Source organism: Phyllobates terribilis, unplaced genomic scaffold, assembly GCF_046119375.1.
Source record: "Phyllobates terribilis strain yellow unplaced genomic scaffold, ASM4611937v1 Scaffold_200__1_contigs__length_3551848, whole genome shotgun sequence".
NCBI classification, from domain to species: domain Eukaryota; kingdom Metazoa; phylum Chordata; class Amphibia; order Anura; family Dendrobatidae; genus Phyllobates; species Phyllobates terribilis.
Genome location: NW_027362960.1, coordinates 799,079 through 821,171, shown reverse-complemented (window position 1 = coordinate 821,171; position 22,093 = coordinate 799,079). Strand labels below are relative to the sequence as shown.

General features: G+C 49.8%; 1 protein-coding gene across 1 annotated transcript in view; it reads left to right on the top strand.

Annotated features, from left to right (window-relative positions):
• LOC141213618 (uncharacterized) overlaps window positions 1–22,093 on the top strand; it is a 297,701-nt gene that overhangs the window by 127,131 nt on the left and 148,477 nt on the right. The gene's annotated exons all lie outside the window — the stretch shown is intronic.

Sequence of the window (22,093 nt, the reverse complement as noted above, 5' to 3'; positions counted from 1 at the left end):
CCATCGGGGTGGTGAAGGCGGTCTTCTCCTTGTCAGCCTCTGCCACAGGAACCTGCCAGTACCCGCTAGTAAGGTCCAAAGTAGAAAAGAAGTTAGCTGATTTTAGTGCGGCTAAAGACTCCTCTATTCTAGGCAGCGGATATGCGTCTTTGTGAGTGATACGGTTGATTTGTCTATAGTCGACGCACATTCTCATGGTGCCGTTTTTCTTTTTGACCAGAACCAAGGGGGCTGCCCAGGGGCTACAGCTGTCTCTAATGACCCCAGCTTCTTTCATTTCTCTTAGCATGCCCTTTGCGTTCTGATAATGTGCAGGGGGTACAGGCCTGTGTCTCTCCTTTATTGGTGGGTGGCTCCCTGTGGGGATATGGTGTTCTATCCCTTTTACTCTGCCGAAGTCAAGCGGGTGCTTACTAAAGACTCTCTCGTACTCCTGTACCACCCGGTAGACTCCTTGTTTTTGGTGCAGGGGAGTGGAGTCAGCACCCACATGGAGTTTCTGGCACCAGTCCTCCTTTTGTTTCTGGGAGCCATTACACTCCGCCTGAGGAGATGGAGGCAAGGGTTCCACAACAAACAGTTTGGCGAGTGTAGCGTACCTGGGTAAGTGTACTTCCCTCTCCCCAATGTTGAGGATGCGGACGGGCACCAACCACCCCCCGGGCTGTCAAAATGGTGGGCCTGCTGTCTGAGTACACGGGTTCTACCATAGCTTGGTAGTCTCTACCTCTCAACCCGATTGCAGTCTGACACCAGATCATCATTTCACTTTTGGGAGGCATGGAAATGGGGAATGGGTCACTCAGTCTTACGCTACCGATCTCACCACCAGACAGTTCCACCTGCTGCCGTCTCATCAGGGCTTTTATCTCCTTGTTGAGGACTCTCTGTTGGCTGGAACTAGCATTCACCGCCACCTGTTGTAAGATTACAATTACCTCTGAAAGACAATTTTCAATTACGTTAGTACCCACAGTTATTTTAGGGTGACTTTCACGACGATCAATGTCCACAATAATTACTCCCTGTGCCGGCAGTTCAACTTTACCAATTTTAATGGTCATCTCCTTGAACCCCATCTGCGGCACGGGTAAGCCATTACTGGCGATGATGCTCAAGTTACTGTCTGGATACCGTGTGATATCAGCATCAGTCCAATACTGCTTAAAAAGTACATAAGGGATAGTGGTTACTTGCGACCCAGTATCCAGCAAGGCGCTCATGGGGATACCGTCCAGCACCACGGGTAAAACCGGGCGCCCCCCAACGTACTTATCACGCCAATTATAAGGGCCTGGTGATCTTATGCCTGGGGGTTGGCCCTCTGCCTCAGGTTGGACCCGTTTAAATTACAGTACCTGGAAATGTGTCCGGGCTGGTTGCATCGACGGCAAATGGGCTGTCCATCCTCTGCGTAGCGGTCTGTGGGCCTCCCTCGGAATGACGGGATCCTCTGTCGACGCCACGGGACATCCTCCAGACTTGAAGCCAGCTCGATGGGTCTTGACGGGTCCACTTGCAATGCCTGGATGGTCCTGTTCAACGCCGCGACGCTCCTGGTCAGCTCCTGGACTTGGTGGTGCAGATCTTTCAGGGCCTGTCCATCAGCCCCCACGGAGTCCATAGAGGAGGGCGCCGCCTCCTGGTGGTAGGTGAGAGCAGGGCGCCGGGGGTTTATAGCGCAACTGGTTGCAGGTTCACGGAGCACCCTTATGGCCCTGTCCTTAAATTGGGCAAAGGTCAGATCAGGGTTCTGAAAGAACATGAGGCGCAGTTGGGCCCTGTGGGCGCTGGACAGTAGACCTTCTATGAATTGTTCGGTTAGTAATTTATCCGTTTCCTGCACACTGCCAGGGTCAGTTTGTTGGATGGCCCTTAGGGCTTCCTGCAAATTTAGGGCATAGTCTCTGATGCTGTCCTGTGCCCGCTGCTTACATCCATAGAACCTCATTTTAATTTCAGCGGAGGTACGTGTGTCAAAGGTACCCCGCAGCCGGGCCAGAATACCCTTCACAGTCCTTTTCTCCTCAGTGGGCCATGATTTTACCTCCCTTTGGGCAGCGCCAGTTAACTGCCCTGTTAGTATGCTGACCTTCTGTTCCTCTGTCAGGGGGTAAACGTGGAACAAACTGTATAGCCTTTCCTTGAAGTCAGTTAGGGCATGGGGCTCCCCTGAGTACTTGGGCAGCCAGGCCGCTCCAGGGATGTAGGGCAGGGAAAAGGGCATCACCGCTGCTGCAGCTGCGTTGGTGGTAGTGGGGGCCTCTGTGTCCGACATCTTCCTCCCCCCTAGTCAAGCGTGGCCTACCTTCCGACGATCCTCTTCTGTAGGCCGCGGCTCCGCTGCTGCTGCTATGGACGAGGACCTGGCGTCGCGTCCTGATGACGTCAGCGTCGCTCTCTCTCCCTTCCAGGACCTTGCGCAGCGTCGGTGCGTGGGGCGGAGCTTCGGATCTCGCGCGGTTTTGACGTCCACGCCCCTCTTCTTCCCGCGCGGCGTCCTGAAGATGGCGTCCGATGGCGGGAAACAGCTGCGGATGGCGGGAAGACGGCAGAAGACGGCGGGAAACGGTCCAAGATGGCGTCTGATGGCGGGAATCGGCTCCGGATGGCGGGAAACGACTCTGGACGGCGGGAAACTTCGCCACAGGTAAGTTACAAAAGTCTTTTTTCAGGCACGCAGTACCCGGTGGTTGCGGGCACGAAATCCTGCCGACTACGCCAAAGCTGACTCGCCCCCTGGGCCGTGGGGCACTCGGATCCGGGCAATAGGGGGAACGATGGGAGTAGTAGTGGCAATCCGGTTCCGTGGCTCAGGGTGGTCAGGCCAGTGGTAGTCCGATTTGTGCTGTTGGTTTTGTCCGACTACGCCACCCGTGGATTTGCGGTCATTAGGAACCGCCGCTGCAGGGCAGACCGCTGGGGCTGATGGTATATGCAGCTGGGATGGTGTGACTCCCCACGGGAAGAGTGCGGCCCCAGGGCAGTGTAGTGGATGGTGGGAGTGATGGTAGTGAGAGTCCCGGTGCTGATAGTGCTGGAGGAGCAAGGAGCACACAGACAACAAGTTGCAGTCCAGGGTCTTTACTAAAACAGGTAAACTGACCCATAAACAGTCCCGGCTAGGAGGGGACCTGGATGTCTGAGAGCAACGGGGAAATTGGCCCTGGTCAGGGTGAGGGTGTAGGCCTACCGTGCTTTCTGCGCTCCTTCTGGCTATCTCCTCCTTATAGGGTAACAGCCCACGTTTCCGAGCTTTCCGTGTATTCTCGCCTGTATGGCCTGCGACGTGGGTTCCTTTCTGCTCCCAGCCTTGTACGGCTCTGCTGGTCCCTTCTGTTGTGGCAGGGCCTCCAGGCTTCTTAGGCCAAGGAATATACAGTCCTTTGCGGACTGGTTATCTGCTGGAGGATGTAGAATCCTCTCAGCCTCAGACACCAAAGTCTGGTAAAGTAAGTCTTTTATCTGCCAAGACAGGCTCTCTTCGCCTCTTGTCTCTGGCTTGTGGCTCTCCTCCTGCCACACTTCCTCTTAGGTGCAATCAACTGTCTGTCCCTGTTCTGCTCTGGGACAAGTCTCAATGCTGAGACAGGCCATCCAGTTCTCTCTAACCCTGCCCCCAGTACCAGCTTTTATAGGGGCAGCCAGCTCCCCCTACTGGCCTGAGACAGGAGGCATTGCATGCTAATGTTCCCCTGACCAGAGAACCTCCCCCCTGCTCTCAGACACAGCTTTAATTACATTTTGTGGCATCCAGGCCAGGGTGACACACATCCTTATCCCACGGGTCGAGATCTTGCATGGAGCCCCAGACCGAGGAAGATTGACAGTCATCTTGTGTTTCTTCCGTTTTCTAATAATTGTGCCAACAGTTGTTGCCTTCTCACCAAGCTGCTTGCATATTGTCCTGTAGCCAATCCCAGCCTGGAGCTGGTCTACAATTTTGTCCCTGGTGTCCTTAGATAGCTCTTTGGTCTTAACTAGTGTTGAGCCACCCCCGTAGTGTTCGAGTTCGGTTCGGTTCGTCGAACACCCGTGTGTTCGCCGAACTGTTCGTCGAACTGTTCGTCGAACACCTTCGAACACCGTTAAAACCAATGGCAGGCAAACAAAAACACATAGAAACACATAGAAAACACCTTCAAAGGTGTCCAAAAGCTGACAAACTGCTCAGAAGACATAACTAACACATGGAAAAGTGACAAGTACATATAGTCATGCGAAAATAAAAGAGGTGGAGGAGTAAAAGGAGGGGGAGACACAGATATAGGCATGTCATGCCCTTCTAAAATCCAAAAAGTGAGAAGCCGAGACGGCCAGTCCGCTCCTGCCCGTGCCACCTCCGTGTCGCCGGGTTTGTGCCAGAGCCGCGGTGAACCCTGACGGCCAGCCCCCCTCTCCCAATACTGGTGCCTGTCCGCTGGTGGGTCGAGCGAGCCCCCCTGTGGTGGAGGCAGCTCTAAGCTTTTTAATTTAAATTGTCTCTCTAATTTGAATGAATACACTTTAAATCCATTTACAAGGATCTATTGGAGGGCAAGTCTCATGCCAGCAGCCGCGGTAATTCCAGCTCCAGTAGCGTCCACTAAAGCTGCTGCAGTTAAAAAGCTTTTATAAGGATCGAGCTCGGCTGTCCACCGCAAGGCATCCTACTGCCAGTCCCAGCCCCTATGCCTTGGGGTGCCTCCTGATGCTCTTCACTAAGTATCCCATGGTCCCGAAGCATTTCCTTTGAAAAAATTAAGTGTCTAAACTACAGGTGGTGCAGCTTGCTTAACAGCCGGGATAATCCGCTTACTAGCAGACACTGCTACTAGGCACAAAGTATTTCCTGGGCTAGATGCAGTTAAAAATTTGTAATTAGATACTCTCGTTGGATGCTGAGAAAGCATTCCATAGAGTCTCCTGGCACGCCATATATGATTCTCTTAAAAAGCTTGGGGTAGGGGTCTAGGGGACCCTTTTATAGCCAAAATCACGGCCCTGTATCGCAATACGTCACCTAGGCTGAAGATAAATGGAACTGTAGCACCCTGAGGGCTCGGTTGCTAAAGACGTATTGCACCTCACCCAGAGGTGTGATATCTCACTCTCAGGTAAGGATGGAGTGTGGATCAGGACCCGACACCTGCATGCATTACACCACATTGCCGTGGGGCAGGGCGACCAATATGCCCCTGAGATGGGCACGACAGTCCCTGTCCCTGGCTGGAGTGGGGGGAGGGAACACTGAGGAAGGGGAACCCTGTAGTGCAGGAGCAGGGAGGAAGCAGTTCCTGGGTGCATTGAGAAGGGAGTATAAAAGGTGGGCACCATCTTAGTTCAGTGCAGAGAAGTCTGAGCAGAAGTGGCAGGGAGCAGGGGCTCTGCATGAGCTCTGCTCCGGAGGCGGGCCTAGTAACAGAGGCCCAGGCCTGGAAGAGGGAGAAGGAAGGAAGAGGAGCGGAGAAGGCTCCAGGAACGAGGAATGAAGGGATCCCAGGGGTGCGGACGGGCGAGTCGCCACCGCACGCCCGAATCCACCTGCGTGGAGGGGTCAGGCCAAAGGGGGAGACCGGTCCCCGAACTAGTGGAGGCAGGAAACGACCCTCAGCTAGAAACCGGAGGCTCTGACATTTTATGTGGCGCAGCCCCTCGCTACACCCGCTAGGAAGGCACCACATAGGGTCAGGGAAACTGGCGCCAAGTTTACCAAGAGGAGGCCCGAGGCAGCCGGACAGAAGTGTTGGTAAGAAAGGCCAGACAAAGGACACACAAAGGGGGTCCTGTGAAGTGCTCCAAAGTTATCTGGGAGTTGTCTGAGCCCCTCACCTGGTGAGCACAGTACGACGTGGGCAGCCGTTACCTGCAGACGTGGTCTGGATAATAAGAACTGTGAGTAAAGGCCCTGAACTGCATCACTGACTCCGTGTCGTTACTGCTGCTGCCCTGCACCATCACCCCCATCCTCCGCATACACTGCCCTGAGGCTATACTCCCGTGGGGAGTTATGCTACGCTCTGCTGCACCCACAACACCAGCCTCAGTGGTCTGCCCTGTAGCGGCGGTTCACTCTGACCGCAATCCACGGGTGGCGTAGTCGGACATTTAAACATGAAAACCACATAAATAGTTCCGCCACTGGTTTGACCGCCCTGAGCCACGGAACTGGGTCGCCGCCACGAAGACTACAACCACCAGCATCCACCAAAAAGGGTCCGGCTCCGGGTGTCCCAAGGCCCAGGGGGTGCGTCAGAACATTTTCATCACCTTTCACAATCACCAATGGGACAAGGCAGTGATGTCCTCTGTCCCCTCTCTTATACATCCTAGTGACGGAGCACCTGCTCTCATCAATTCGCCATAACCCCAATATTAGGTGGATTGAGGTGGGAGGCACCGAGTACAAGTGCTCTCTATTTGCTGATGATGTCCTAGTATATATCACTCAATCACATATATCCATCCATGCTGTTATGGCTGAAATAGATCACTTTGTTACATGGTAAAATTTTAAAATCAATGCAGCGAAGTCTGAGGCCCTCGATGTCTCCCTCCCCAAATCCATATAGGATTCCATCCAGTCCAACTTTCCCTTTGCCTGGCCCTCACAGGGTATCAAATACTTAGGAATTCCTATTCATAGAGACCTCTCCCATCTATGTTATCTTAATTTTGGGCCCTTTATTGAACAACTCCATACAGACCACGGTTGGCAAGTTAGAACTGTAAGATTCACTACGTGAACCACTGGTGTTTTGTGGAAAAGCACATGTACACTGCGTTCCAAATTATTATACAAAAAGTGTTTAGGAGTGATAAGGGAAGAATTTGTTTGTTTGTCAGTTAAACTCATTGATGGTGATGTGTGTCAGGGCTCTTTATATCACTGTAAGCAATTGCAGACACCTGTGCTAATTAGTTTGGCAGGTGTGTCCAATGAAAGGCAAGACTACTTAAGAAGGCTCTCTCACATTATTAAGCAGCCTACATTTTCTGCCAAAATGGGAAAGAAAAAGGATGTGTCGGCTGCTGAGAAGCAACAAATTGTGGAGTGTTTAGGTCAAGGCATGACTACAATCAACATTGTGCGATGATCAGGATGAAGTGTCCTGGCAATCAAGAAGTATGTAGCTGATTCACAGTACACACGTGTGCGTGCTGATAAGGGCAAATTGAGGACTCTTTCCTACAGGCAATTACGTCAGGTTGAAAGAGCAGCGGCAAAAAAGCCTTGTCATAGCAGCAGACAAGTTTTTGAAGCTGCTTGTGCCTCCAACGTCCCCCGAACAACAAGATGCAGGGTCCTTCAGAGGTTTGCAGCTGTGCATGCGCCATCCTGTCGACCTCCTCTATCCACTTCACACAAGCAGAAACGGCTCCAGTGGGCCAAACATTACATGAAGACTGATTTCAAAACTGTTTTGTTCACGGATGAGTGCCGTGCAGTGCTCGATGGTCCAGATGGATGGAGTGGAGGATGGCTGGTTGATGGACACCCCACGCAAACACGGCTACAGCGCCAACAAGGAGGAGGTGGAGTAATGTTTTGGGCTGGAATCATGGGGACAGAGATTGTCGGCCCCTTTAGGATCCCTGAAGGCGCTAAAGATGAACTCCATAATGTATGTGGATTTTCTCAAACAGCACTTCCTGCCATGGTTCAAGAAGAAGAACCGTGTATTTCACAGCAAGATCATTTTTCTGCATGATAATGCACCATCTCATGCTGCACATAAAACATCTGCATCTCTGGCTGATATGGGCATAAAAGGGGACAAACTTATGGTGTGACCCCCATGCTCCCCTGACCTCTACCCCATTCAGAACCTTTGGAGCATCATTAAAAGGAGTGTCTATGATGGCGGGAGGCAGTTCACATCTAAGCAACAGCTCTGGGAGGGTATTCTGTCCTCATGCAAAACAATTGAAGCAGAAACCATCCAAAACCTGACAAATTCAATGGACGAGAGAGTTCAGAAGCTCCTTTCGAACAAGGGGTCCTATGTGAAAATGTAACATCACCTAGAATAAAGTTTTGAGTTGAAAACTGTTTGATTTCAGTTTCTAACAACCTGCTAATGCTTATAATTTCAAAAATGACCATTTTTTTGGTCTTTATTAAAATGAAAAGGTTGATCGAAAAGTTTGGGGGATCTAAGAGTGTGGCAACCCAGTAGTCATGATTACTTCGAATTCTAACAATATGAGGGTCATGCTGCAGGTAGTGCAGCAAGAAGGCACTTATGTGCCTTGCGCATCTCGGAGCCCCAAAATTATTTTCCGGGCTAGATGCAGCTAAAAATTATTTTTAATTTTAAATCTGGTGAAGCTTTAGTATAGATGGCCTAATAGGATCAGTGCTGCACACTGCTACAAAGCCCAAATTATTTTCCAGTCAAGATACAGATAAACATGATTAGTAATTTGAAAGCTTAAAACGGTTGGTAGGGTGATTTTAACCAATCATCAAGCTTTTACTCTCCCCAGGATGACACAGGGGTAGAAAAGTCGTTTCGGATCCATGATTTGTTCATCTTTATGAACGTGAGTCTGTCTACATTATCAGTGAAGAGCCGCGTGCGCTTATCTGTCAGCACACCACCAGCAGCGCTGAACACACGTTCAGACAGAACGCTGGCTGCGGGGCATGACAAGATCTCCAAGGCGTAAGTGGCTAGCTCCGGCCATTTATCCAGATTGGAAGCCCAAAAAGAGCAAGGGTCCAGTGACACAGTCGTGGCTTCAATGTTTACTTGGAGATACTCCTGTACCATCGTCTCTAGGCGTTGACTATGTGTCAGACTTCTTGTCTCCTGTGGCCTTGCAAAGGATGGGCTAAAAAAGTGGTGAAATGATTCCGCAAAATTGATGTTACCAGCAGATACTGTGGTTCTGTTACGGTTTGAGTGCTGAACACTTGACGGTCCCACGGTTGGCAAGTTGGAACTGTGAGATTCACTACGTGCACCACTGGTATTTTGTGGAAAAGCACATGTAAGATTCTGCAACAGTCTCTGCTGATACTCCTGCATGCGTGCATCTCTTTCTATGGCAGGAATAATTTCTGCAAATTTACTTTTGTACCGGGGATCTAACAGTGTGGCAACCCAGTAGTCAGGATTATTTCTAATTCTCACAATTCGAGGGTCATGTTGCAGGTAGTGCAGCAAGAAGGCACTCATGTGTGTTGCGCATCCAGGAGCACCAAGTCCCTGTTGTGTTGGTGGCGAGGTAACAATCATGCTTCCTTCCTCTGTCCTCTCCCCCCAACCTCGCACAACAGAAATGTGATCAAGGTCTCCCTCATCTGATGAGTCTTCCATCAGTTCGTCCTCCACTTCTTCCTGGGCTCCTGCACCTTCCTCACTAGTTTGGCTGCTACCATGCGCCCTGGTAAAACCATCTCCCCCACCCTCACATGCCTGCCGCCTTGGTGCTGCCGACCGTCTGGACCTTGCAGATGTTAGCCCTTCCGCATACAACTCCTCCTCCTCTACTTCCTCCACCTCCTCTTGTGCCACCACCTGACTCCGAATTCTGTTTAACATGTGCTCCAGCATGTAAATCACCGGAATAGTCATGCTGATAATGGCATCGTCAGCACTAAACATCTTCGTCGCCATTTCAAAACTGTGCAGAAGGGTGCATAGGTCCCTGATCTGAGACCACTCCTCCAGCGTGATTTGCCCCACCTCTGAATCTCGTTGGCCCAGGCTATACGTCAGAACGTATTGCACCAGGGCTTGTCGGTGCTGCCACAGTCGCTGCAACATGTGCAGAGTTGAATTCCACCGGGAAGGCACATCGCATTTTAGCCGGTGAAGTGGCAGGCCCAACGACTTCTGTAGAGATGTAAGTCGCTGAGCTGCGGGATGCGAACGGCGGAAGTGAGCACACAGCGACCGTGCCCTCTGCAGAAGGCCATCTAGTCTGGGATAGTGGGCTAAAAATTGCTGGACAACCAGGTTCAACACGTGAGCCATACAAGGCACGTGTGTGACATTGCCCCGGCGAAGGGCCGCACCCAGGTTTGCAGCATTGTCGCACACGGCCTTCCCTGGTTTCAGGTCCAGTGGAGACAACCATTCATGAAATTGGTTCTCCAGAGCTGACCACAACTCCTCAGCTGTGTGACTCACATTTCCCAGACATTTCAATGTAAAAACCGCCTGATGACGTTGAGCCCTACTGCCAGCATAGTAAGGAGGTGTGCAGGATCCCTTCTGCGCAGTTAGAAAGCTTGTGGCATGACCAGACAGGCTTTGGGTGCAGGTGGAAGACCGAGAGGAGGTTGAGGAGGCAGAAGCAGTGGAGGAACTTTGACATAAAGAGGATTGACGCACAACTCGTGGGGACGGCAAGACTTGGACAGCAGCCCCTTGTCCTGCTGTCACCATAGTTACCCAGTGCCCAGTCAGCGACATGTAACGCCCCTGTCCATGCCTACTCGTCCAAGTGTCTGTGGTGAAATGCACCCTGTCACACACAGAGTTTCTCAAAGAAGCGGTGATGTTGTGTGCGACATGCTGGTGGAGCGCAGGCACACCTTTCTTTGAGAAGTAGTGCCGACTGGGCATCTGGTACTGGGGCACTGCGACGGACATAAGGTCTCGAAAATCCTCTGTGTCCACCAGGCGGAAAGGCAGCATTTCTGTAGCCAAGAGCTTGCAGATGGTGAAATTCAACCTCTTAGCTTTCTCATGGCTAGGAGGAAATGGTCTTTTACTTGTCCACATCTGAGGGACCGAGGGCTGGCTATTGTGCTTAGACGGGGTTGATAAGGGTGTCCCCGGCAAACTGCCGGTCTGTGAGGAAGATGCAGGCGGACATGTTAGGTTGCCTTGATCCAAAGGTGGTGCTATCGATGTCGGACAGCGCTCAACACCAGCTGGTGTTACCACCTCCAAAGAAAATGATGACCTGCCAATCACGCTGGCTGTTGCGGGTAAAGAGGTGGCAGGTCTGCGCCCCAAAACAGGTGTGACTGCTGTCCCCCCAGTCACAGAGGATGAAGAGGCCGCGGATGCACAAGATATGGCAGACGGTGATTGGCCCGGCCGGCTAGGCCGCATTGTAGCACACTGAGCTTCCCACTGCAACTTATGCTTCATGTCCATGTGCCGGTTCATGCATGAAGTACTCAAACTATGTATTTTTTGGCCTCTACTTAGCTTTTGCTGACAAATGTTACAGATAACACGAGTTGGGTCATCTTTATCGATCTGAAAAAATGCCCAGGCTATGCAAGGCTTAGCACCCATGCGACCTGAAGAGCCACCACGACTTGTGGTGAGAGGCAGAGTTGTGTTTGAGGATGCAGTTGTTGACGTGCTTCCAGTACTACGTCTCTGTCCAGGAAGGCGCAACCTGACCTCGTCGTCACTAGCATCTTCCTCCACCTCCTCTGCTGACCTCATCTCTTGGCTGACTGTGGGTTGACAGTAAGTGGGATCTCCGACCTCATCATCATCACCCTGTGCGTTATCACACCCGTCGTCCTCAGAGCCAACCTGTTCCTGCCCTGACAAAAAACTAAAGTTGTCGCTCCAATCAGGTATTTGAGTCTTATCATCGTCTTCCTCATTGTCTCCACCAACAGGAGTTACAGTTTGGGAATGAGGGTCTACATTATGGTCAGAACCTTCTGCGTCTGGTCCTGGATCCGACTCATAAAGATTCTGGGCATCAGTGCAGATCATTTCCTCGTCTGGATTCACAGAAGCGCTGGAGTCGACCTCTGATTCCCAGGCTATAGTATGAGTAAACAGCTCTGCAGACTCAACCATCTGTTCTACCTCACACTCAGACGGGCAGCTGGAGATTTGGGAGCTGTGAGGAAGCAAGTGCGATTTGGGTGACACCTTTGAGGACTGGAGTATTTGTGATGTTGAAGTTGATGTGGAGGAGAGCCCACTTAAAGGAGCACTTGATATCCGTTGAAGCACCTGCTGTTTTTGTGCCTCATCTGGAATTTGTAGCGATTGGCGTGGCCGTAAGAAAGGGATCTTATCACATTGTCCGCTAAAAGAAGTAGACATTTTAGCTTGGCTGGAAGATGGTCTTTCTTCTGCACCTACCCCACGGACACAACCTTTTTTCCCCTTCCCAACACGCCTATTCCCCTTTCCACCAGCAGCAGGCCTTTTTCCACTCATTTTGGTGGTTAACTAATTCACAACTCTGGAGTTGTTTGCACAAAAAAACAATGGATGGTAACCGAGCAGAGTTGAGTGGCCAAACTGTGGTATTAGGCCAAAACTATTGGCTGGGTTAGATGCAGAAAAAAATTATTTTTAATTTGCAACCTGATGGAGGTCAGTATAGATGGACTAATAGACCAAGTCCCACACACCGCTAGAAGCCCAAATATTTTTTCAGAGCTAGATGCAGAAATTTTTTTTATTCAATTTGCAACCTGATGGAGGTCAGTATAGATGGACTAATAGACCAAGTCCCACACACTGCTAGAAGCCCAAATATTTTTTCAGAGCTAGATGCAGAAAAAAATTATTTTTAATTTACAACCTGATGGAGGTCAGTATAGATGGACTAATAGACCAAGTCCCACACACTGCTAGAAGCCCAAATATTTTTTCAGAGCTAGATGCAGAAAAAAATTATTTTTAATTTGCAACCTGATGGAGGTCAGTATAGATGGACTAATAGAACAAGTCCCACACGCTGCTAGAAGCCCAAATATTTTTTCAGAGATAAATGAAGAAAAAAATTATTTTTAATTTGCAACCTGATGGAGGTCAGTATAGATGGACTAATAGACCAAGTCCCACGCACTGCTAGAAGCCCAAATATTTTTTCAGAGCTAGATGCAGAAAAAAATTAGTTTTAATTTGCAACCTGATGGAGGTCAGTATAGATGGACTAATAGACCAAGTCCCACACACTGCTAGAAGCCCAAATATTTTTTCAGAGCTAGATGCAGAAAAAAATTATTTTTAATTTGCAACCTGATGGAGGTCAGTATAGATGGACTAATAGACCAAGTCTCACACACTGCTAGAAGCCCAAATATTTTTTCAGAGCTAGATGCAGAAAAAAAATATTTTTAATTTGCAACCTGATGGAGGTCAGTATAGATGGACTAATAGACCAAGTCCCACACACTGCTAGAAGCCCAAATATTTTTTCAGAGCTAGATGCAGAAAAAAATTATTTTTAATTTGCAACCTGATGGAGGTCAGTATAGATGGACTAATAGACCAAGTCCCACACACCGCTAGAAGCCCAAATATTTTTTCAGAGCTAGATGCAGAAAAAAATTATTTTTAATTTGCAACCTGATGTAGGTCAGTATAGATGGACTAATAGACCAAGTCCCACACACTGCTAGAAGCCCAAATATTTTTTCAGAGCTAGATGCAGAAAAAAATTAGTTTTAATTTGCAACCTGATGGAGGTCAGTATAGATGGACTAATAGACCAAGTCCCACACACCGCTAGAAGCCCAAATATTTTTTCAGAGCTAGATGCAGAAAAAAATTATTTTTAATTTGCAACCTGATGGAGGTCAGTATAGATGGACTAATAGACCAAGTCCCACACACTGCTAGAAGCCCAAATATTTTTTCAGAGCTAGATGCAGAAAAAAATTATTTTTAATTTGCAACCTGATATAGGTCAGTATAGATGGACTAATAGACCAAGTCCCACACACCGCTAGAAGCCCAAATATTTTTTCAGAGCTAGATGCAGAAAAAAATTATTTTTAATTTGCAACCTGATGTAGGTCAGTATAGATGGACTAATAGACCAAGTCCCACACACTGCTAGAAGCCCAAATATTTTTTCAGAGCTAGATGCAGAAAAAAATTATTTTTAATTTGCAACCTGATGGAGGTCAGTATAGATGGACTAATAGACCAAGTCCCACACACCGCTAGAAGCCCAAATATTTTTTCAGAGCTAGATGCAGAAAAAAATTATATTCAGTTTGCAACCTGATGGAGGTCAGTATAGATGGACTAATAGACTGATGCTATGCCCAAAAGATTTTACTTCACTAGGTGCAGTAAAAAAATTGGTATTCTATACACAGGTGTTATATCTTGCAACACAGATAGGCTACTCCACTGACTAACACACTCTGCAATAGGCCAAAAAGGATTAGCTTTGCTAGATTCAGCCAAATGCTGTGAAAAAAACTTGCACAGCACTGGCACAGACCTGCCTGGCAAAAACTGATAGGAACTCATGTAACCTAGTCCTGAAAAGGACTCCAATTACAATTAGTCTTTACTCCCACAACCTATCTATTTAAGAGCACAGACCTCCCTGATAAAAGTCGTAGGAAATGCTGTAACCTAGTCCTTAAAAGGACTGCAATCACAACTATTCCCTACTCCCAAGCTATCTGTATATTTGTGCGAAAATTGGCTTGAAATTAACAAGGTATAGCGCACACAGCAACAGCGGTGCCGTCTAACACGCAGCTGCAGCAGTGAGAAAATGGTGGCGACGGGGAAAATGGCTTGGTCTTATAGGGCAAGGACATGTGACATACACTGCCAATCACACATGCCCTTGCTTGTGTGAAAAAAAGCACTTCGCTCCGTGTGTGCGCTGCTGATAGGCTGACAGATTGCACCTCCCCACTGCAAATGCGGGAAAGAGAAAAAAAAATGGAGATCTTCATTGTTCCTGCAGAGATCCATCCCCTGCCCCTCCCCCCGCCCCGCTGTACACTCAAACTGCGTATTAACATTAATTTTCATCATTACTGAGAAAAAATCCAGTTATGATTTTGGTGCACGAACAGTTATCGAACATAACCTCGAACAGCCGAATTTTTCTCAAATTGTTCGTGTTCGCCGACCGGCTCGAACACCGCCCAAAACAGCTCGAATTTGAGATTGGCGAACAGTTCGAGTAGAACAACGCTCATCTCTAGTCTTAACCATGGTGGATAGGTTGGAGTGTGATTGATTGAGTGTGTGGACAGGTGTCTTTTATACAGGTAACGAGTTCAAACAGGTACAATAAATACAGGTGAGGAGTGCAGAGTAGGAGGGCTTCTGAAAGAAAAACTAACAGGTCTGTGAGAGCCAGATTTGTTGCTGGTTGGTAGGTGATCAAATATTTATTTCATGCAATGAAATGCGATTTAATTATTTAAAAATCATACAATGTGATTTTTTTTGGGATTTTATTTTTAGATTGTGTCTCTCACAGTTGAAGTGTAACTATGATAAAAATGACAGACCTCTCCATTCTTTGTAGGTGGGAAAACTTGCAAAATCGGCAGTGTATCAAATACTTATTTTACCGACTGCGTGCGTGTATGTATATATATATATGTATGTGTGTATGTACAGTACAGTCTCATTTAAAGACTTTTTATGTATTTTCATGACTATGAAAATTGTACATTCACACTGAAGGCATCAAAACTATGAATTAACACATGTGGAATTATATACTTAACAAAAAAGTGTGAAACAACTGAAAATATGTCTTATATTCTAGGCTCTTCAAAGTAGCCACCTTTGGCTTTGATGACTGCTTTGCACACTCTTGGCATTCTCTTGATGCGCTTCAAGTGGTAGTCACCGGAAATGGTCTTCCAACAATCTTGAAGGAGTTCCCGGAGATGCTTAGCACTTGTTGGCCCTTTTGCCTTCACTCGGCGGTCCAGCTCACCCCAAACCATCTCGATTGGGTTCAGGTCTGGTGACTGTGGAGGCCAGATCATCTGGCGTAGCACCCCATCACTCGCCTTCTTGGTCAAATAGCCCTTACACAGCCTGGAGGTGTGTTTGGGGTCATTGTCCTTTTGAAAAATAAATGATGGTCCAACTAAACGCAAACCGGATGGAATAGCATGCCGCTGCAAGATGCTGTGGTAGCCATGCTGGTTCAGTATGCCTTCAATTTTGAATAAATCTCCAACAGTGTCACCAGCAAAGCACCCCCACACCATCACTCCTCCTCCTCCATGCTTCACTGTGTGAACCAGGCATGTAGAGTCCATCCGTTCACCTTTTCTGCGTCGCACAAAGACACGGTGGTTGAAACCAAAGATCTCAAATTTGGACTGATCAGACCAAAGCACAGATTTCCACTGGTCTAATGTCCATTCCTTGTGTTCTTTAGCCCAAACAAGTCTCTTCTGCTTGTTGCCTGTCCTTAGCAGTGGTTTCCAAGCAGCTATTTTACCATGAAGGCCTGCTGCACAAAGTCTCCTCTCAACAGTTGTTGAAGAGATGTTTCTGCTGCTAGAACTCTGTGTGGCATTGACCTGGTCTCTAATCTGAGCTGCTGTTAACCTGCGATTTCTGAGGCTGGTGACTCGGATTAACTTATCCTCAGAAGCAGAGGTGACTCTTGGTCTTCCTTTCCTGGGGCAGTCCTCATGTGAGACAGTTTCTTTGTAGCGCTTGATGGTTTTTGCAACTGCACTTGGGGACACTTTCAAAGTTTTCACAATTTTTCGGACTGACTGACCTTCATTTCTTAAAGTAATGATGGCCACTCGTTTTTCTTTACTTAGCTGCTTTTTTCTTGCCATAATACAAATTCTAACAGTCTATTCAGTAGGACTATCAGCTGTGTATCCACCAGACTTCTGCACAACACAACTGATGGTCCCAACCCCATTTATAAGGCAAGAAATCCCACTTATTAAACCTGACTGGGCACACCTGTGAAGTGAAAACCATTTCCGGTGACTACCTCTTGAAGCTCATCAAGAGAATGTCAACAGTGTGCAAAGCAGTCATCAAAGCAAAAGGTGGCTACTTTGAGGAACCTAGAATATAAGATATATTTTCAGTTGTTTCACACTTTTTTGTTAAGTATATAATTCCACATGTGTTAATTCATAGTTTTGATGCCTTCAGTGTGAATGTACAATTTTCTTAGTCATGAAAATACAGATAAATCTTTAAATGAGAAGGTGTGTCCACCTTTTGGTCTGTACTGTATATATACACTGCTCAAAAAAATAAAGGGAACACTTAAACAACAGAATATAACTCCAAGTAAATCAAACTGTCCACTTAGGAAACGACACTGATTAACAATCAATTTCACATGCTGTTGTGCAAATGGAATAAACAATAGATGGAAATTATTGGCAATTATCAAGACACCCTCAAAGGAGTGATTCTGCAGGTGGGGACCACAGACCACATCTCAGTACCAATGCTTTCTGGCAGATGTTTTGGTCACTTTTGAATGTTGGTTATGCTTTCACACTCATGGTAGCATGAGACGGACTCTACAACCCACAGAAGTTGTTCAGGTAGTGCAGCTCATCCAGGATGACACATCAGTGCGAGCTGTGGCAAGAAGGTTGGCTGTGTCCAGAGGCTGGAGGCGCTACCAGGAGACAGGCCAGAACACCAGGAGATGTGGAGGGGGCCGTAGGAGGGCAACAACCCAGCAGCAGGACCGCTACCTCCGCCTTTGTGCAAGGAGGAACAGGAGGAGCACTGCCAGAGCCCTGCAAAATGACTTCCAGCAGGCCACAAATGTGCATGTGTCTGCACAAACGGTTAGATACCGACTCCATGAGGGTGGTATGAGGGCCCGACGTCCACAGATAGGGGTTGTGCTCACAGCCCAACACCATGCAGGACGCTTGGCATTTGCCACAGAACACCAGGATTGGCAAAGTCGCCACTCACGCCATGTGCTCTTCACAGATGAAAGCAGGTTCACACTGAGCACATGTAACAGACGTGACAGAGTCTGGAGAAGCCGTGGAGAGCGACATCCTTCAGCATGACCGGTTTGGCAGTGGGTGAGTAATGGTGTGGGGTGGCATTTCTTTGGAGGGCCGCACAGCCCTCCATGTGCTCTCCAGAGGTAGCCTGACTTCCATTAGGTACCGACATGCGATCCTCAGACCCCTTGTGAGACCATATGCTGGTGCGGTTGGCCCTGGGTTCCTCCTAATGCAGGACAATGCCAGACCTCATGTGGCTGGAGTGTGTCAACAGTTCCTGCAAGATGAAGGCATTGAAGCTATGGACTGTCCCGCCCGTTCCCCAGACCTGAATCCGATTGAGCTCATCTGGGACATCATGTCTCGCTCCATCCGCCAACGTCACGTTGCACCACAGACTGTCCAGGAGTTGGCGGATGCTTTAGACCAGGTCTGGGAGGAGATCCCACAGGAGACCATCCTCATCAGGAGCATGCCCAGGCGTTGTAGGGAGGTCAAACAGGCACGTGGATATATATATATATATATATATATATATATATATATATATATATATATATATATATATATGCCTTTTTGTCACTCTAGTAGTAGGGCCATAATTAAGACATGATTTGTTGAAACGCGTAGGTCTGTAAGCTATGATAGTTGCACATTTGCTGTATTCTTTGTGGAGCAGTGTTTTATATGGCTAATAAAAGCTATATTTTAATATTTTTTCTACTAAACAAACCTTTACGCTGGATCATTTGCACTTTTCCCTTGTCTGGCTACACTTACGTTTCGCCCTGGTACCACTTATCTGCATCTCCAGAAGTTTCCCATTTCTCTATTATACTCTTCAAATTACATTTTGAGACTTTCTCCTCCTGTTGTTGCACATATGTTTTTCCCTTCATCTGCACAGGTATCATTAATCTATCAACTATAATGGCCGTACCAGGTCCTGCAGGTCCTGTATCCCGTACACATGACGTGGGCAGTGCACGGCATGCCGCTAGTTTTTATTCTGAGTGCTCTTATATACGGTGTTAGTTTTACACAATGTTGAGCCTGTGATCTGCAAAGTGAAATGTCTGACTGCTAGAACAGAAGTATACGGCAGATTCTACAGCATGGATACATAAAGGACGTCCTGGGGGAATATACCTCCCTCCAACACTTGTCCAGTCCCTGCCTCACACTAGAGACATTTATAATAACTCCAGGACTATGGAGCTGGTCATTTTCTCATAATCTGTGGCCATTATTAGTGATCTCGCATTGTACAGTAATATCACCCTGGAGGTTGTGATGTATTTAGTGTAATAGTGTAGCACCCTGAGGATTCGGCTGCTACAGGGGTATTGCACCTCAACCCAGAGGTGTGATATTCCACTCCCGGGTAAGGATGGAGTGTGGAACTGAGCTCGGTAGGCTGCATGCACTACACACATCCCATTTCCGAGGGGCAGGCCGACGGTACTCCCACTTAGAAATGTGCAGGTACGACCGAGTCTGTTCCTGGCTGGAGTGGGAGGGGGGTGGTACATCCCAAGTAGTGTAGGGGCAGATAGGGGGAGCAGCCTGGGTAAAGATAGGAGCTCATTGGGTGCTGGTCACCTGAGCTCACACATAGAGGGAGTATATAAGGTGGGCACCATCAAAGATCAGGGTCAGTCTGTCAGAGTCAGTAAGAAGCAGAGGTCCAGATGAGCCTGCAGAGAGAGAGTGGAGCAGAGAAGGAAAGACCCAGAGAGGGAAAAAGAAAGGACTCTGAGAACCCAAATTCAATCCCCGGGTGAAGAGTCGGCAATAGGGTACCGGATCCCAAACTGGTGGGGGCAAAAGCACACCCTAGCCAGAGACCGGAGGCCGTGGGCAGCATCTGCCACGGCCACCCACCACATCCACCCCGAAGGCAAACCACGTGGAGGGTCAGGGAACCCAAGGCCAAGGGTTTCCCAACAGAAGGCCCGAGGGAGCTGGACCTAGGTGGATCACTAGTGGGGACGGCCAGAGGAAAGGACAGAAGGAGAGCTCAGGGTCACGCTCCGGACTTGTTTGGGGGTTTGCTGAATCCAGGACCTGGTGGACGCAGCACGGCTCGGGTGGTCACTTGAAGCTGGAGTGACCGGAACATCAGCAGTGAGTAAATACCTTAAACTGCACAACCCGACTCTGTCTTCACTTAACATCTATGCTGCACCACCACAACCCCCATCCTCTGCACCTGACCCCCTGAGGCTATACCCCACCCGTTGGGGGTTATACTACCAAAAGCTGCACCAACACCATCAGCCTCAGCGGACCCTGCTGCAGCGGCGGCCATAGTGACCGCAATACAACGGGTGGCGTAGTCGACATTAAGAACTTTATAACATCTGTAGGACTGCCACATACTCTGAGCTTGACACCCTGGGCACGGACCGGGTCACAGCCACTCGGAAGACTACAACTCCCATCTGATCCGGCTCCGGATATTCCCCTAAAGAATATGGCCCAGGGGGCGCGTCAACTTTGGCGTAGTCGGCAGGATTACGTGCCCACAACAACCGGGTACTGCGTGCCTGAAGAAAAGAACGAGTTTACCTCAAAAAGAAGTCTCCTGCCGGTTCCGGAGGGTCCCCGCCATCGGACTCCATCACAGGTCGATTCCCGCCGGTTGTCCGCCATTAACAGCTTTTTCCCGCCATCTGCAGAGTTTCCCGCCACTGGGAGACGATTCCCGCCATTTCCAAAGGTTTCCCGCCTTGGAAGAGCGGACGCCATTATGGGCGTGCCAGAGGGTGGCAAGAGGCCACCTCCCATCGCGGGCCAGGACCGAAAATGGCGCCAAAAGTGGAAACCGCCCCCACCAACAGAGACTGTGATGCTAGAGGTGTCTGTCAGCGTGAAAGAACTGCCCCTGGAGCTGACAATCACCAAGTGGCCCCGGGACCGCCCTCGAAGTGGGAGGACTGAGAAGGAGAGAACAAAGATGGGTGTCGCTTGGAGCAGTCTGGAGCGAGCGCACCCGGAGGCAAGAAGCCTGGAGAAGAGTATCGGAGGAGCTTACCCGGAGATGGCGAGAAAGCAGAGCAGCACCGGCCCGTTGGCCAGGAGCCTGCTAGAAACAGAGGAGGGAGAGCAGAGCAGCACCGGCCCGCTGGCCAGGAGCCTGCTGGAGACAACAGAAGGAGAGCAGAGCAGCACCGACCCGTTGGTCAGGAGCCTGCTAGAAGCAACGACCCCACTAGGCCTAGTGGAGGTCCTAGCACAGCTCCCCCGAGACCGGGAGTGTGCGCAGACCGCTCTGGAGGGCCTCGCAAGGAGGATGGCCCGGGTGCAACGAGAGACGTTGGCGCAGTGGAGCCGAGAGATGGCCCAGCGGACCGAGACTCGTCAGCGGAGCACGCCACCCGAGACGAGGAGACAGACCGCCTCTGAGGATGGCGCAGGAGGACTGAAGGCCGGAGACGGCGCCGAGAAGGGAGCCGAACGAAGGGAGGCAGGTAAAGGGGACGTCTCTACCCCAAGCCGGGAAACCGCGTGCCTGCCCCAGCTCCCCGTCGCAGAGCCCGAAGTACCCCCTGCTGTGCCCGTAACCGCAACGTCACCGCCACAGACTAGGCCTCAACCGGAAGCCGCAGCCGCGACCCCTGTGACGTCACACGCCTCGACCCCGAGCGTGACCAAGCAGGAAGTACCACCAGCCTGGTCGCAAGGCCTAGTACCCCCGGGCGCCGCAATACCAACAGCGCCCCCTACCTCCGCGGAGCCCCCGGCCTGGTCGCAGGGCCAAGTAGCCCAGGGTGCCGCCGTCCTTACGGTGCCCTTCACCTTCCAGATACCCCAGGCCTGGCCGCAAGGCCCGGGCAACCCGGGCGCCACCACCACCGCGCCCATAAGACCAAGAGTGCCGCATCTGGGAGAAGATCTGTTCGCCCAACACACATGGCCGGACGGGCAGCCCTTTGTCTGGCCCAGGGAGTACTACGAACAAGAGCTCCAAAAGAGGGCAAGGCCCATGTGTGAACCCCTGATCCCGGCTCCAAAGCCCGTAAAAAGGATCTCGCCCCCGCTAGAAGAGGCCCAATTTGAGTGGGACCCCACCGGAGAAGATCTCATGGGGTTCACTCAAGAGACTCGGGCAGCCGCAGCGGAGCGTGCAGAGTGCTGCCGCCAGCAGCTCGAGGTCTTTGAGAGGGAGCGGAGAGAGAGGCGGGTCCGGGAACAACAAGCCCAGATAAGGAGCGCGGAGCAGAAGAGCCGGGCCAGGAGAGACCCCCGTGCAGCGCATAGTCCCCGCACCACCGGGACTGTGATCAAGTTTAACATGCAGCATGGGTGGGGCTTCATCCGAGACCACCGCACCCCAGGCGACGTCTTCGTGACCAGGAGAGACGTTGAGTCCCACCTACCGGAGGGACACAGAGGTCGTGACCTTTACATCGGGGACGAGGTCAC